The 14,033-nt window shown below is 49.5% G+C and overlaps 1 protein-coding gene across 7 annotated transcripts in view; it reads left to right on the top strand.

Annotated features, from left to right (window-relative positions):
• The window catches only part of LITAF (lipopolysaccharide-induced TNF factor), a 49,186-nt gene that overhangs the window by 19,132 nt on the left and 16,021 nt on the right, over nucleotides 1-14,033 (top strand). The window contains exon 1 of one of the 7 annotated variants that reach the window (XM_011961413.1): nucleotides 2,900-2,986. The exons of 5 other annotated variants lie outside the window; for them this stretch is intronic. The gene's annotated coding sequence lies outside the window, so the exon portion shown is untranslated. Of the gene's footprint in view, nucleotides 1-2,899; nucleotides 2,987-3,600; nucleotides 3,781-14,033 lie in introns of those variants that run through there. One more of the 7 variants, XM_011961412.1, reaches the window with a different exon arrangement.

Genomic DNA, 14,033 nt, shown 5'->3' with positions numbered 1-14,033 from the left:
CCTCCTGGGTTCAAGCAATTCTCCTGCCTCAGCCTCCTGAGTAGCTGGGATTACAGGCATGTGCCACTACACGTGGCTAATTTTGTATTTATTTATTTCTATCTTTATGAGACAGAGTCTCGCTCTGTCGTCCAGGCTGGAGTACAGTGGCCTGATCTCAGCTCACTTCAAGCTCCGCCTCCCAGGTTGCCTCAGCCTCAGCCTCCCAAGTACCTGGGATTACAGGCACCCGCCACCATGCCCGGCTAATTTTTTGTATTTTTAGTAGAGCTGGGGTTTCGCCGTGTTGGCGAGGATGGTCTTGATCTCCTGACCTCATGATCCACCTGCCTTGGCCTCCCAAAATGCTGGGATTACAGGCGTGAGCCACCGTGCCTGGCCTATTTTGTAGTTTTGATAGAGATGGGATTTCTCTGTGTTGGTCACGCTGCTCTGGAACTCCTGACCTCAGGTGATCTGCCTGCCTGGGCCTCCCAAAGTGCTGGGATTACAGGCATGAGCCACCACGCCCGGCGACTCTGTTCTTTGAAAGAGAGTCATGGAGTCTAGCCCACACACAGGAGAGGAAAGGGAAAGATTAAGTTCCACCTCCTGCTGGGTGCCATGGCTCATGCCTGTAATCCCAGCACTTTTGGAGGCTGAGGCGGGTGGATTACTTGAACCCATGAGTTTAAGACCAGCCTGAACAACAAAGTGAGACCCCCATTTCTATGGAAAGTTAAAAAAAAAAAAAATTCACTGGGCGTAGCCCCAGCTACTCAGGAGGCTGAGGTGGGAGGATCACTTGAGCCCAGGAGTTGAAGGCTGCAGTGAGTTATGATCAAGCCACTGCATTCCAGCCTGGAAAGAGTGGAATGAGCAAGACCCCATCTCTACAAAAAGTAGAAAATTAGCTGGACTTGTTGATGCACACCTGCAGTCACAGCTACTTGAGAGGCTGAGGTAGGAGGGTTGCTTGAGCCCAGGAGGCTGAGGCCACAGTAAGCTATGATGGTGCCACTGCGCTCCAGCCTGGGTGACAGAGTGAGACCCTGTCTCAAAAAAAGAAAAGAAAAGAAAAGAAAAGTGTGCTGGGCGCAGTGGCTCACACCTGTAATCCCAGCACTTTGGGAGGCCGAGGCGGGCGGATCACTTGAGGCCAGGAGTTTGAGACCAGCCTGGCCAACATGGTGAAACCCTGTCTCTACTAAAAATACAAAAAATTAGCCGGGCACGGTGGCGGGCGCCTGTAGTCCCAGCTACTCAGGAGGCTGAGGCAGGAGAATGGCATGAACCCGGAATATTAAGGCTGGGCGCAGTGGCTCACACCTGTAATCCCAGCACTTTGGGAGGCCGAGGCGGGTGGATCACTTGAGGTCAGGAGTTCGAGACCAGCCTGGCCAACATGGTGAAACCCTGTCTCTACTAAAAATACAAAAATTAGCCAGGCTTGGTGGCATGTGCCTGTAATCCTGACTACTCAGGAGGCTTGAGTCAGGAGAATGGCGTGAACCCAGGAGGCGGAGGTTGCAGTGAGCCGAGATCGCGCCACTGCACTCCAGCCTGGGTGACAGAGCAAGACCCTGTCTCAAAAAAAGAAAAGAAAAGAAAAGAAAAGTGTGCTGGGCGCAGTGGCTCACACCTGTAATCCCAGCACTTTGGGAGGCTGAGGCGGGTGGATCACTTGAGGTCAGGAGTTTGAGACCAACCTGGCCAACATGGTGAAACCTCGTCACTACTAAATGTACAAAAACTAGCCAGGCATGGTGATGGGTGCCTGTAATCCTGACTACTCAGGAGGTTGAGGCAGGAGACTTGCTTGAACTTGGGAGGTGGAGGCTGGAGTGAGCCAAGATCATGCCACTGCACTCCAGCCTGGGCAAGAGGGACACTCCGTCTCAAAAATAATAATAATAAAATAAACACTTCTTATGAGCTGATGCCATAGATACCCTGTCATAGATGGGATAGATGTGCCATATGGGCACAGGAGACGTCAGCTGTGCAAGGATGTCAGATGCACGTGGCTTTCTCAAGGCCTGGTGGGGAAATACAGATCACATCGCTTCCCCTGGAGTCGAGGGAGGGTAACGTAATATGGTCCAGTTAGGGAAATATTAATAGAACCTAACTTGCAGACAGGAAGCAATTAGGAAGCAGGAGGAAGGCATATGTCATCAATGGCTAGATCATGTGTTGTCGGCCAGGGGAAGTGAAACAGGCATGAAAAGCACGTGACAGGTAATGTCCACCACCAGCCTGTTCCCACGTTATCCATAAGTCTTGCTAAAGGCAAGATTGCTGTTTTCTGGAATTTTCAAAGACAGACAGACTACCTGCAGTCATCTGGAATTTGGCCAGAACAAAGGAAGTAAACAAATAGAAGACTTCCAAATAAGGTAGATATCTATCATCAAAGCGGATGCCCAAGCCTGTTTACCTTACTCAGGGGAGGCGCCCAAGGCAACTATGAGCTCTTACTTTATGTTACACAGAGTCCTTGCACGCTTGGTTCTGCTGGTGTCCAGGTCCTCAGAGGCTTTGAAGCAGCAAATTGTGGTGGTGGAATGGAGCTGCCATCAGCACCATGTTGGACTGTTGGCAACCTGGGACAGTGTAGAACCACAGATGTAGACACCAGCGTTTTTCCTTTCCTTTCTCTGTTTCTCTTTCTCTCTCTCTCTTTTTTTTTTCTTTTTTGCAGATTGTAAGAAAGCAGAGAGGAATATGGGATTTTATTTATTTATTTATAGACGGTGTCTTGCTCTGTTGCCTAGGCTGGAGTGCAGTGGTGCGATCTCACCTCACTGCAACTTCCACCTCCCAGGTTCAAGCAATTACACCTTAGCCTCTGGAGTAACTGGGACTATAGGCATGCACCACTTTGCCCGGCTAATTTTTGTATTTTTAGTAGAGAGGGGGTTTCACCATGTTGGCCAGGCTGGTCTGGAACTCCTGACCTCAAGTGATTCACCCATCTCGGCCTCCCAAAGCGCTGGGATTACAGGCGTGAGCCACCGTACCCAGCCGGGATTGATTTTAAAAAAAGATTAAGGCTGGGTGCAATGGCTTATGCCTGTAATCCCAACGCTTTGGGAGGATCACTTGAGGCCAGCCTGGACAACATAGTGAGACCCCGTCTCTACAAAAAAATTAAAAATTAAAACAACTAGCCAGTCATGGTGGCGTGTGCCTGGAGTCCCAGCTGCTTGAGAGGCTGAAGTGGGAGGATCACTCGAACCCAGGCTGCAGTAAGCTGTGATTGCACCACTGCACCGCAGCCTTGGCAACACAGCGTGACCCTGATTGTAAAACAAAGTTCAATGTAAGAGAGAAAAAATAAAAGAAAAAGGTTAAGATAGTTTTTTCGGGGGAGTGTTTACAGAGGCTGTGGGTCAGAATGAAGCAACACCAGAAGTTATGGAGACTGGGGTTTCTGCTGTGTTTCGACGCGGTTTTTTATGTTCTCGGGAGAAGACACCCTTGGCGGTGGGCCATGAGACCTTTGATGTGTGTTTACTCTGACAGCGAGTTGTTGGGGTGGCTTCTGCGGTGGATGGTTCTCTTGGTATTCTAGGTTTTGAAGCTTATTTTTAGACTCTGAACTCCCCGTCTTGGCAGGAGTTGAATCCCTCTGGGGTTTTCAAGTTGCTTTTGGACTGCTGGTTGTTGAAACCGAAACCCCTTTTGTGGGGTCCCCCATAAACCCAGGCGCTGGTGCCCACCTCGTGGTGTGAAGGCTCCTATAACACAACCTCACTCTCCTGGCCCCACACTGCTCACCTGCCCCACGGGACACAGGTACGTGGCTTCTGGGTGTCTGTCACCGCTGTACCAAGATCTGCCCCCTTGCCCTTGTCCCCAGATCCTCCACTCGCTCCCAGAAACTGTACCCCTCCCCCCAAAAAAAGTCTCCCCTTCGTATCTGTCCCACATCTGCCCCTGTTGGTTGACTTTGCCTCCCTATATAGGTCCCATAAGACCGGCAAGGGAGGGTCCACATCTCCCAATCCCTTGTCCACCACTGGCCTTTAGAATCCACTGGAGGAAAACTGGATCATAGTGCAACATGAAAAAAAAGAACTTTTGGCTGGACGCAGTGGCTCACGCCTGTAATGCCAGCACTTTGGGAGGCCGAGGCGGGCGGATCACTTGAGGTCAGGAGTTTGAGACCAGCCTGGCCAACATGGTGAAACCCTGTCTCTACTAAACATAAAAAAATTAGCTGGGTGTGGTGGCAGGCACCTGTAATCCCAGCTATTTGGGAGGCTGAGGCAGGAGAATCGCTTGAACCCGGGGGGCAGAGGTTGCAGTGAGCCAAGGTCACACCACTGCATTCCAACCTGGGCCACAGAATGAGACTGTGTCTCAAAACAGAGGAAAAAACTTTATATTGACAAATAGGATGTTGTTAGTGCAAATTTTGGGGTTGATATAGCGGGAGTGGTAAAGGGGACATCTTACCAAATAGAAATAATTAGAAGCTTTAATCGCTCAGCAAACAGGGAAGGTCCCAGGGCCAGGTGCTGGGCAGGAACACAGAGGGCTGTGATGACATCACCTTTACCCAGAGGCGGGAAGGACGGGTCGGAGGCCTTGGGAGGGCAGAGACAGGTTTGCAGAGGAGACTCTTTTTTAATTAGAAAAGTATGTATTTTGTAAATATGTAATACTACTATGGCTCAACATACAAAAGATCAACAAGGGTGTAAAAGTGACCAGTGTTTGCCCCACCCCATCCCCTAGTCCACCTGGTTCCCCTCCCTGTAAACACCGACCGTTAAGTTCCTTATGTATGCCTTTGGAGACATTTTATGCATATTATATAAAGAAATACTAGGCCAGACATGATAGCTCATACCTGTAATCCCAGCGCTTTGAGAGGCCAAGGTGGGAGGATTGCTTGAGCCCAGGAGTTTGAGACAAGCTTGGTCAACATACTGAGACCACGTCTCTACAAAAAATAAAAAATTAGCTGGGTGTGTTGGTGCACACCTATAGTCCTAGCTGCTCTGAAAGCTGAGGCAGGAGGATCGCTTGAGTCCAGGAGCGCCAGGCTGCAATGAGCTGTGATCATGCCACTGCACTCCAACCTGGGCAACCCAGTGAGAACCTATCTTTAAAAAACCCAGTGAGAACCTGTCTTTAAAAAAAAAAAAAAAAAAAAAGACTGGGTACCTTGGCTCATGCCTGTCATCCCAGCACTTTGGGAGGCCGAGGCCAGAGGATCACTCGAGCTCAGGAGTTTGAGACCAGCCTGGCCAACATGGTGAAATGCCGTCTCTACTAAAAAGACAAAAATTAGCTGGGTGTGGTGGTGGGCGCAGCTATTCGGGAGACTGAGGCAGGAGAGGTGCCTGAACCTGAGAAGCGGAGGTTGCAGTGAGCTGAGATCACACCACTGCACTCCAGCCTGGGTGACAGAGCAAGACAAAAAAAAAAAAAAAAAAAGGTGAATCTTCTTCTCTCACCATACACAAATGGTGGCACACTACAAACACTGTCCTGGCTCATTAAACATGATGGTGTATCTTGGTGATGATTGCATTTCCCCAAGTAGAACTCTTCCTTATTTCAGTACCTTGCGGGGGGGGACCATCCCTGATTGGTACCCGTGCCTTGCTGGCGGACTAGGCTTCTGTTATCAGCAACGCTGTAGTGAATACCCCATGTGCTTGTCATTTTGTCATTTCAGTCACATGTGGGGGTTATTGCCAGCACACATTTCTAGAGGAAGAGTTGCTGGACTTGTGCATGTTAAATTGTTTTGGCCATTTCTGTTGCAGGAGCCTCAGTTTATCCATATCCCACGCTAGCTCTCTGTGTGTGTTACTAACATTTTGCTCTTTGCCTGGTGGACGGGTGAAAAATGATACCATGATAATGGCATCGGTTATGGGATTTAAAAGAAATCTTTTATGGCCAGGTGCAGTGGCTCACTCCTGTAACCCCTGGCCTTTGGGAGGCCGAGGCAGGTGGATCACTTGCGGTCAGGAGTTCGGGACCAGCCTGGGCAACATAGCGAGACCCCGTCTCTACCAAAAATATAAAAAGTTAGCCAGGTGTGGTGGTGTGCGCCTGTAGTCCCAGCTACTCAGGGGGCTGAGGCATGAGAATTGCTTGAACCCGGGAGGTGGAAGTTGCAGTGAGCCGAGATTGCACCACTGCACGCCAGCTTGGGTGACAGAGTGAGACCCTGTCTCAAAAAAAAAAGAAAAAGAAAAAAGAAAAAGAGCTTTAGATATGTAGATATGCAGAAAATGGGTACAGTTAATACAGAGAGCTCCCGTATACTGTCACCCAGCATCTACTTCACTACGGGACACTGGCCACAACTGCTTCTCTGGCGCTGCTGCATTACCGCTTACCAAACTCCAGGCTTTATTTGGGTGTCACCAGGGTTTCCAACTAAGCCTTTTCTGTGCCAGCGTTCTACGTCGTATTCAGTTGTCACCTCTCTATTCATTCTCCTCTGGTCTTTGACAGTTTCCTGGACTTTCTTCTTTTCCGTGACCTTGACAGTTTTGAGGAGCGCTGGCCTGGCGCCCTGTGGCAGGTCTTCTCATGACTCTGTGGGGCTGCGGGTTGAGGGGACATCAGTCAGCAGATGTGTGATGTCATGTGACTTCTCGCTGATGCTCTGCAGCCTGATCATCTGTCTCCATGTGGTTTTAGCAGCATCTCCCTCTTTAGAGGAGGACTAGAGCGTCGTCTCACGCATGAGGACTTGGGGTGTTGTCTAGGGGAGGGCTGTGGTCAGCTTGATGCGTTTGAGGTTGAGGGGTGGGGGAACCACAGGGGCTTTGTGCAGACCCTGCATTCCTGGAGAGCTGGAAGGAACAGGAAGCGTCTTGACGTGGAAGGTGGATTTGGAGGAGAGGCAGGTCACTGGAGGGGCTGAGGACCCAGGCTAAGGCAGGAGGAGGATTTTGTTTTGATCTATTTGTTTATTTATTTATTTTGAGATAGCGTCTTGCTCTTTCACCTGGGCAGGAGTGCAAGTGACATGATCACAGCTCACTGCAGCCTCAAACTCCTGGGCTCAAGTGATTCTCCCACCTCAGCCCTGTGAGTAGCTGGGACTACAAGTGTGCACCACCATGCCCAGCTAATTTTTTTTTTTTTTTTTAAAGAGACAGAGTTTTGCCGTTTTACTCAGGCTGGTCTTAAACTCCTGGATTCAAGTGGTCTTCCCGCCTCACCTCCCAAAGTGCTGGGACTACAGGCATGAGCCACTGTGCCCGGAAAGATTAAACCATTTAGGAGACCTCAGGAAAGGAGCCAGCCGAGAGGGCATGATTGGCAAGAGGGGACATGGTCTGAGCACAGTCCCTCCCGGGGACCACAGGGCCTGCTCCCACCTAGAGATGGCCACGTTCACCAGATTAAAGTGAACTCTGAGCCAGAGGAAGGGGGCTGCTTCTGAGCCCAGGGCGGATGGACAGATGCCTGGGGGTTAAGGTGGGAGGCTGAGAGGGTCTGATCTTGCCTGGTGCCCTCTGCTGTGGAAAGGGGAAGAGTGCCCACTGAGAATCTGCAGGGCCAGAGGGGAATCTGGGCAACCCATCTATGAGCGTGGATCGATGGATGAGTTTTCTAACGCATTACCCGGAACTCGGTGGCTTAGGTAACATGAATGTAGTGTCTTCCAGTTCTGGAGCCTGAAGTCTGCAGTGGGCTTCACCCACTGCAGATTAAAATCAATGTGTCGACTGGGCGCAGTGGCTCACACCTGTAAGCCCAGCACTTTGGGAGGCCAAGGCGGGCAAATCACCTGAGGTCAAGAGTTTGAGACCAGCCTGGCCAACATGGTGAAACTCCATCTCTACTAAAAATACAAAAATTAGCCGGGCATGGTGTTGGGTGCCTGTAATCCCAGCTACTCAGAAGGCTGGGGCAGGAGAATCGCTTGAACCCAGGAGGCGGAGGTTGCAGTGAGCCGAGATTGCGCTACTACACTCCAGCCTGGGCAACAGAGTGAGACTTGGTCTCAACAATACAAAAAAAGTAAGTGTCAGCTGGACTGTGCTCCTGGAGGCTCCCAGGGAAAATCCACTGTCTTGCTTTTCCCAGCTTCTGGAGGCCGCCTGCATTTCTTAACTTACAGCCCTTCCTCCCCCTTCAAAGCCAACTGCTTCTTCTACATTTAAACCCAACAGAGGTCTTGGTCGCCCAGGCTGGAGTGTAGTGGTGTAGCCACGGCTCACTGCAGCCTTAACCCCCCAGACCCAAGCATCCTTCCACCTCAGCCTCCCAAGTAGCTGGAACGATACATGTGCGCTACCACACCCTGATAATTTTTGTAATTTTTGTAGTGATGAGGTCTCTCTATGTGGCCAGGGCTGGTCTCGAACTCCTCTACCTTTCTCTTATAAGGACCTTTGTGATTACACTGGGCCTACCTGGCTAATCCAGAATAACCCCCTCATCTCAAGATTCTTAATCACATACACAAAGTCTCTCTTTACCACTTAAGGTCACATATTCAGAGCTTCCAGGGATTAGGCTGTGAACGATTTTGGGGAGCATTATTCTGTCTACCACACTGGCGGTAGGGGTGGGAAGGTCAGACTGTAGGGGATTTAGCCAAACAAGTGAATGTCTACCTGTGAAGCCGTGGAGGCAGTGGGTACAGAACAGGCCCCTGTGACGAGATGAGGTCTGTGCCTGGGTCCTCTTGCCTCTTGCAGTGAAGACCCCATGGGACGGTGGGAAAGTCACCCCCTCCCTGGGTTTTACTGTCCTCTGTAATGACAGCTATGTGTTTATATAATAGTCACTTGCTTACCCAATGTTCTGGGTATGTTTTGTTCACTATATTCTCACAGCAGCCCTCTGAAGTGTAAGTACTATTGCTGGCCCATTTTCCAGATGAGGAAACCTGAGAGAAATTTGGCAACTCACCCCAGTTTGCATACCCCAGAAGTGGCAGAGTTGGGATTTGAACCAAGGAGGCTGGGTCTTAGAGTTTCTGCTCTTAAAGTTTTGATCTGCCTTAAAATTCTGCCATTTTAACTTCTTTTTTTTTTTTTTTTTTGAGGCAAAGTCTTGCTCTGTGGCCCAGGCTGGAGTGCAGCAGTGCGTCTTGATTCACTGCAATCTCCGCCTCCCAAGTTGAAGCCATTCTTTCGCCTCAGCCTCCCAAGTAGCTGGAATTACAGGCACGCACCACCACACCTGGCTAATTTTTACATTTTTAGTAAAGATGGAGTTTTACCATGTTGGTCAGGCTGGTCTCAAACTCTTGACCTCAAGTGATCCGCCCGCCTCGGCCTCCCAAAGTGCTGGGATTACAGGCGTGAGCCACCGTTCCCGGCCTGGAACTGCCCTCTTGACATCCTTCCCTAGCCAGAACCAGGACTGGAATGGATGCTGGCCCAAGCAAGCGGTCCCTTCCACTGAGTGATGAATCTAGCAGTGCTGTAAACTTGCACCAAGGAGAAAAAAAAATGAACCAGTCTTGCGGTTTGGAGTCTGCGGCAGTTTTTCTTTCTGACTTCATCTTGTCCATGTGCACACGGCCCCACGCTTCCCTTTCAGCCCCTGTCCACCCATGTTTTGTTGTTGTTGTTGTTGTTGTTTTGAGACAGAGTCTTGCTCTGTTGCCCAGGCTGGCGTGCAGTGGCACAATCTCAGCTTACTGCAACCTCTGTCTCCCAGGCTCAAGAAGTTCTTCTGCCTCAGTGTTCCAAGTAACTGGGATTACAGGTGTGTGCCACCACACCTGGCTAATTTTTGTGCTTTTAGTAGAGACAGGTTTTTGCCGTGTTGGCCAGGCTGGTCTCGAACTCCTGACCTCAGGTAATCCGCCCACCTTGACCTCCCAAAGTGCTGGGATTACAGGCGTGAGCCACTGTGCCTGGCCTGTCCACCCAGTTTTATCCCGACCTAATCCCCTCCTTCGTGGACGTCCTAGGGTGTTAAGAAACAATACACTGCCCCCAAGAATCCTGGAGGAAATGAAGGATTCCAGTTCTTGAGCATATTTGGTGATGTGCTGGCATCTGCACAGTAAATCCTCATGTTACCTTGAGCTGAAATGTGAGACCATCTGTATGGAGGCTTGTCGTTACATAAACATCTTCCCTTACAAACGTTGTTTCCTCAGATTCTATGTTAGGGCTATTGGAGTAAGCCCCTCCCATTCATTTCTGCTTTTTCATGTCTACTCCTAAATCTTTTTTTTTTTTTTTCTGAGGTAGGGTCTTCTTCTGTTCCCCAGGCTGATGTGCAGTGACACCATTTTAGCTTCCTGCAGCCTCAACGTCCCAGGCTCAAGCGATCGAGGGGTCCTTCTGTCTCAGCCTTCCGAGTAGCTGGGACTATAGACGTGTGCCACCACGCCCAGCTAATTTTTTTGATTTTTAGTAGAGATGGGGTCTCACTATGTTGCCCAGGCCGGTCTCGAACTTCTGAGCTCAAGTGAACCTTCTGCTTTGGCCTCCCAAAGTGTTGGGATTTCAGGCATGAGCCACCACGTCTGGCCTGCTCCTAAATCTTCATGCCTTTCCAGATGGATCTTGGTGTCCTTTCTTCATACTTAGGTATTGCTTTCTACAAACTGTTGAAGTACCACAGTGACCAACTCGTCCCAGTTTGCCTGAGACTTTCCTAGATTTAGCACCAAAAGTCCTGCATCTGGGGAAAAACTCCTCTGTCCAAGGGAGACTGGGACAGTGGGTCACCGTATGAAGCACCCATAACGTTTTGGGCCCTTTCTAGGTGCTGGGATGCAGATTTTAGTGTCAATTCCTGCTCTTATGGGGTCTATGGACCAGATAAAAAGACAGACAAGTAAAGAAAATGCCTTATGACAAGTACAGCAAGCAAACATGAGTTAGTAAGAGGTGACATGTACTGAGTGCTTATGTGTTCCACGTTGCTCTGGGTCCTTTTTGCAAATGGATTCATTTCATCCTCTCCAGAACCTTCTGAGGAAGAAACTATCAGTGTGCCCATTTTACAGATGGGAAAACTGAGGCACTAAAGTCATGCCCTGGGGCATGGGGGCACCTGGATGAACCCAGGGGGTCTGGTTCCAGAGTCTGTACCCTTGACCTCTACACCCTATAGAGAGGCTCTAGGAGGAATGCATTCGCCTGGGGGCAAGTCAGAGAGGGCTTCTTGGAGGAGGTGACACGCAAGCTGGGATATGATAAGCGGAGAAGAATTTGCCAGACCCATCAGGAAGGAGGCAGACAGAAGAAAGAGCATGCCTGTGACATGTTTGGGAACATCCAAGTAATGCAGGTGTGGCGGGAGATGCCCCGAGAGACTGTGTGGTTGGTAGGGGCACCAGTGCATCCTGGGAATCCTCTCAGTCCTCACAGACTGGGAGCAGGGAGTCACACTAGTGTAGAGCACAATGAGGGGTGTCAGAAAGACCCATGCGGCTTGATTTTGACAAACAGGGGCCTGGGATGGACTGAACCAAGACCAGCGGCCAACTTAGAGGCTCGAGTTTTAAGGCCTTGGCTTGGGATAGTGAGATTAGAGATTTCCAGCAATATCTCTCCGTGCCCCATCCCCGCCTCCGCTTTTTATTGAAGAGAAGCTCACACAAAGATAACCATTTAAAAGTGAATAATTCAAGGCCAGGCACGGTGGCCCATGCCTGTAATCCCAGCACTTTGGGAGACTGAGGCAGGTGGATTACTTGAGGACAGGAGTTCTAGACCAGCCTGGTCAACATGGTGAAACCCCATCTCTACTAAAAATACAAAAATTAGCTGAGTGTGGTGGTGGGCGCCTGTAATCCCAACTATTAGGGAGGCTGAGGCAGGAGAATTGTTTGAGCCTGGGAGGCAGAGGTTGAAGTTAGCCAAGATCGTGCCACTGTACCTGTCACTGTACACTGACTGTCTCCAAAAAAAAAAAAAAAAAAAAGGATAATTCAGTGGCATTTAGTAAGCTCATAGCATTGTGCAACCATCAACTTGCATCTGGCTCCAGAACATTTTCATCATCCCCAAAAGAACCCCATACCCATTTCCTCCCACTGCTGTACACCCATCCCTGGCCACCACTGATGTGCTCTGTATCTCTATGGATTCTCCTATTCTGGGCATTTCATGTCGATGGAATCATTTGATGTAGCCTTCTGTGCTTTCCAGGTTCATTCCAGGGCTGTCTTGGAGCCCGAATGATCAGTGATAAAACTGCTAGGCCGGCCACCCCGGGCTCCCCCAAGTCTGATCTTTTACTTTGCGTTTAGGATTCAAGGTCATACTTAGCTAGCAGGAGTGATACCATAATCATGAACGTGGTTTTCCCAGGGTGAGGCTTATCCATTGCACTTCCCTCTGATCTCCCCATTAAAAAAAAGAAAAAAGAAAAAGTTTCAAGATTTGAGGCGGAACACTGTCCCTTTTGACCTGCAGGTTTGATTCTGCAAACATTGAATGAACCCCTGCTTTTGGCGCACAAGGAGTAAGATGACGCCTAGGACCTTGTGAGCGCCTGAAGTAGCAAATTCCACTGGCCTATTCCAGAGAATTCTGAGGCTGTTTAGGCTGAATTGTTTATTAGCAGATCTGTTGCTGAAAGTGAGGTCCCTCGGGGAGTTTATTTCTACATCCCGAGGATTTCAGATCAATGCATTAGGGTGTGGATGATCGCTGGGTCTGACATTGTGGCTTCTCCCTGGAGGTTCCTGGGTTTTTTGCCTCCGCTTTTAACAGAGTGATATTAACAAAACAGGCCGAGCGTGGTGGTTCACACCTGTAAGCCTAGCATTTTGGGAGGCTGAGGCGGGTGGATCACTTGAGGTCAGGAGTTCGAGAGCGGCCTGGCCAACATGGTGAAACCCCTGTCTCTAGTAAAAATACAAAAAATTAGCTGGGTTTAGTGATGCGTGCCTGTAACCCCAGCTTCTTGGGAGGCTGAGGCAGGAGAATTGTTTGAACCTGGGAGGCAGAGGTTGCAGTGAGCTGAGATCATGCCACTGCGCTCCAACCTGGGTAACAGAGTCAGACTCTGTCTCAAACAAAAACACAAACAAAACTGAGATGCAGATGCTCTCTGGGTTGACAAGCACACCCCTTCCCCTCAACACCCCCCAACCTTTTCTCTTTTGCTAAGGGCTTGAAGCAGTGAATATGCAGCTGTGGCCAGTCTGCCTCCAGGGAAGTTCTGAACTCTCTCCCCTTTCATTGTTTTTCTTCCCAGTATGAGAGGGCTGAGCTTTGTGGCTTTACACCCTCGCCCCATAATTAAAGTTCTGTTGCTTGTTTACTAAGAAGCAGGTCACTTTGAGTTGCAAAGTGCCCAGTGACAAAATGAATTGGAACCCATCACTGGCAGATATTTTTGCATCGCATCACAAGTATGTGGCGCAAGTATGTGGCATGAAAGTGCGCAGTAAACGCACTTTCATGTATTAGGGAGGCAGAAAGAAAGGTGATCCCTCCAGAGTTCAAATGTGTCAAATGTGTTGCTTCCACTGAGGGTGTATTTTCCTTTCATGATTTTTCTGTTTTTTAAAAATTTCTGGCCAGGCAGGGTGGTCACACCTGTAATCCCAGCACTCTGGGAGGCCAAGGCAGGCTGATAACGTGGCCAACATAGTGAAACCCTGTCTCTACTAAAAAATACAAAAATTAGTCAGGCGTGTTGTCAGGCTAAAAAAAAAAAATTATTATTATAATTTTTTGTTTAGAGATATGGTCTCACTCTGTCACCCAGGCTGGAGTGCAGTGGTGTGATCACACCTCACTGTAACCTCGAACTCCCAGGCTCGAGCAATCCTCCCACCTCAGCTTCCTGAATAGCTGGGACTACAAGTTCATGCAATCATGTCTGGCTAATATATATTTTTTAATTTAAAAAAAATTTTTTGGCCGGGCGTGGTGGCTCAAGCCTGTAATCCTAGCACTTTGGGAGGCCGAGACGGGCGAATCACGAAGTCAGGAGATCGAGACCATCCTGGCTAACACGGTGAAACCCCGTCTCTACTAAAAAATACAAAAACTAGCCGGGCGAGGTGGTGGGCACCTGTAGTCCCAGCTATTCGGGAGGCTGAGGCAGGAGAATGGCATAAACCCGGGAGGCGGAGC

Source organism: Colobus angolensis, unplaced genomic scaffold, assembly GCF_000951035.1.
Source record: "Colobus angolensis palliatus isolate OR3802 unplaced genomic scaffold, Cang.pa_1.0 Scaffold55, whole genome shotgun sequence".
NCBI lineage: Eukaryota > Metazoa > Chordata > Mammalia > Primates > Cercopithecidae > Colobus > Colobus angolensis.
The sequence above is the reverse complement of the archived record's forward strand: the minus strand, read 5'-3'. Positions and strand labels throughout refer to the sequence as shown.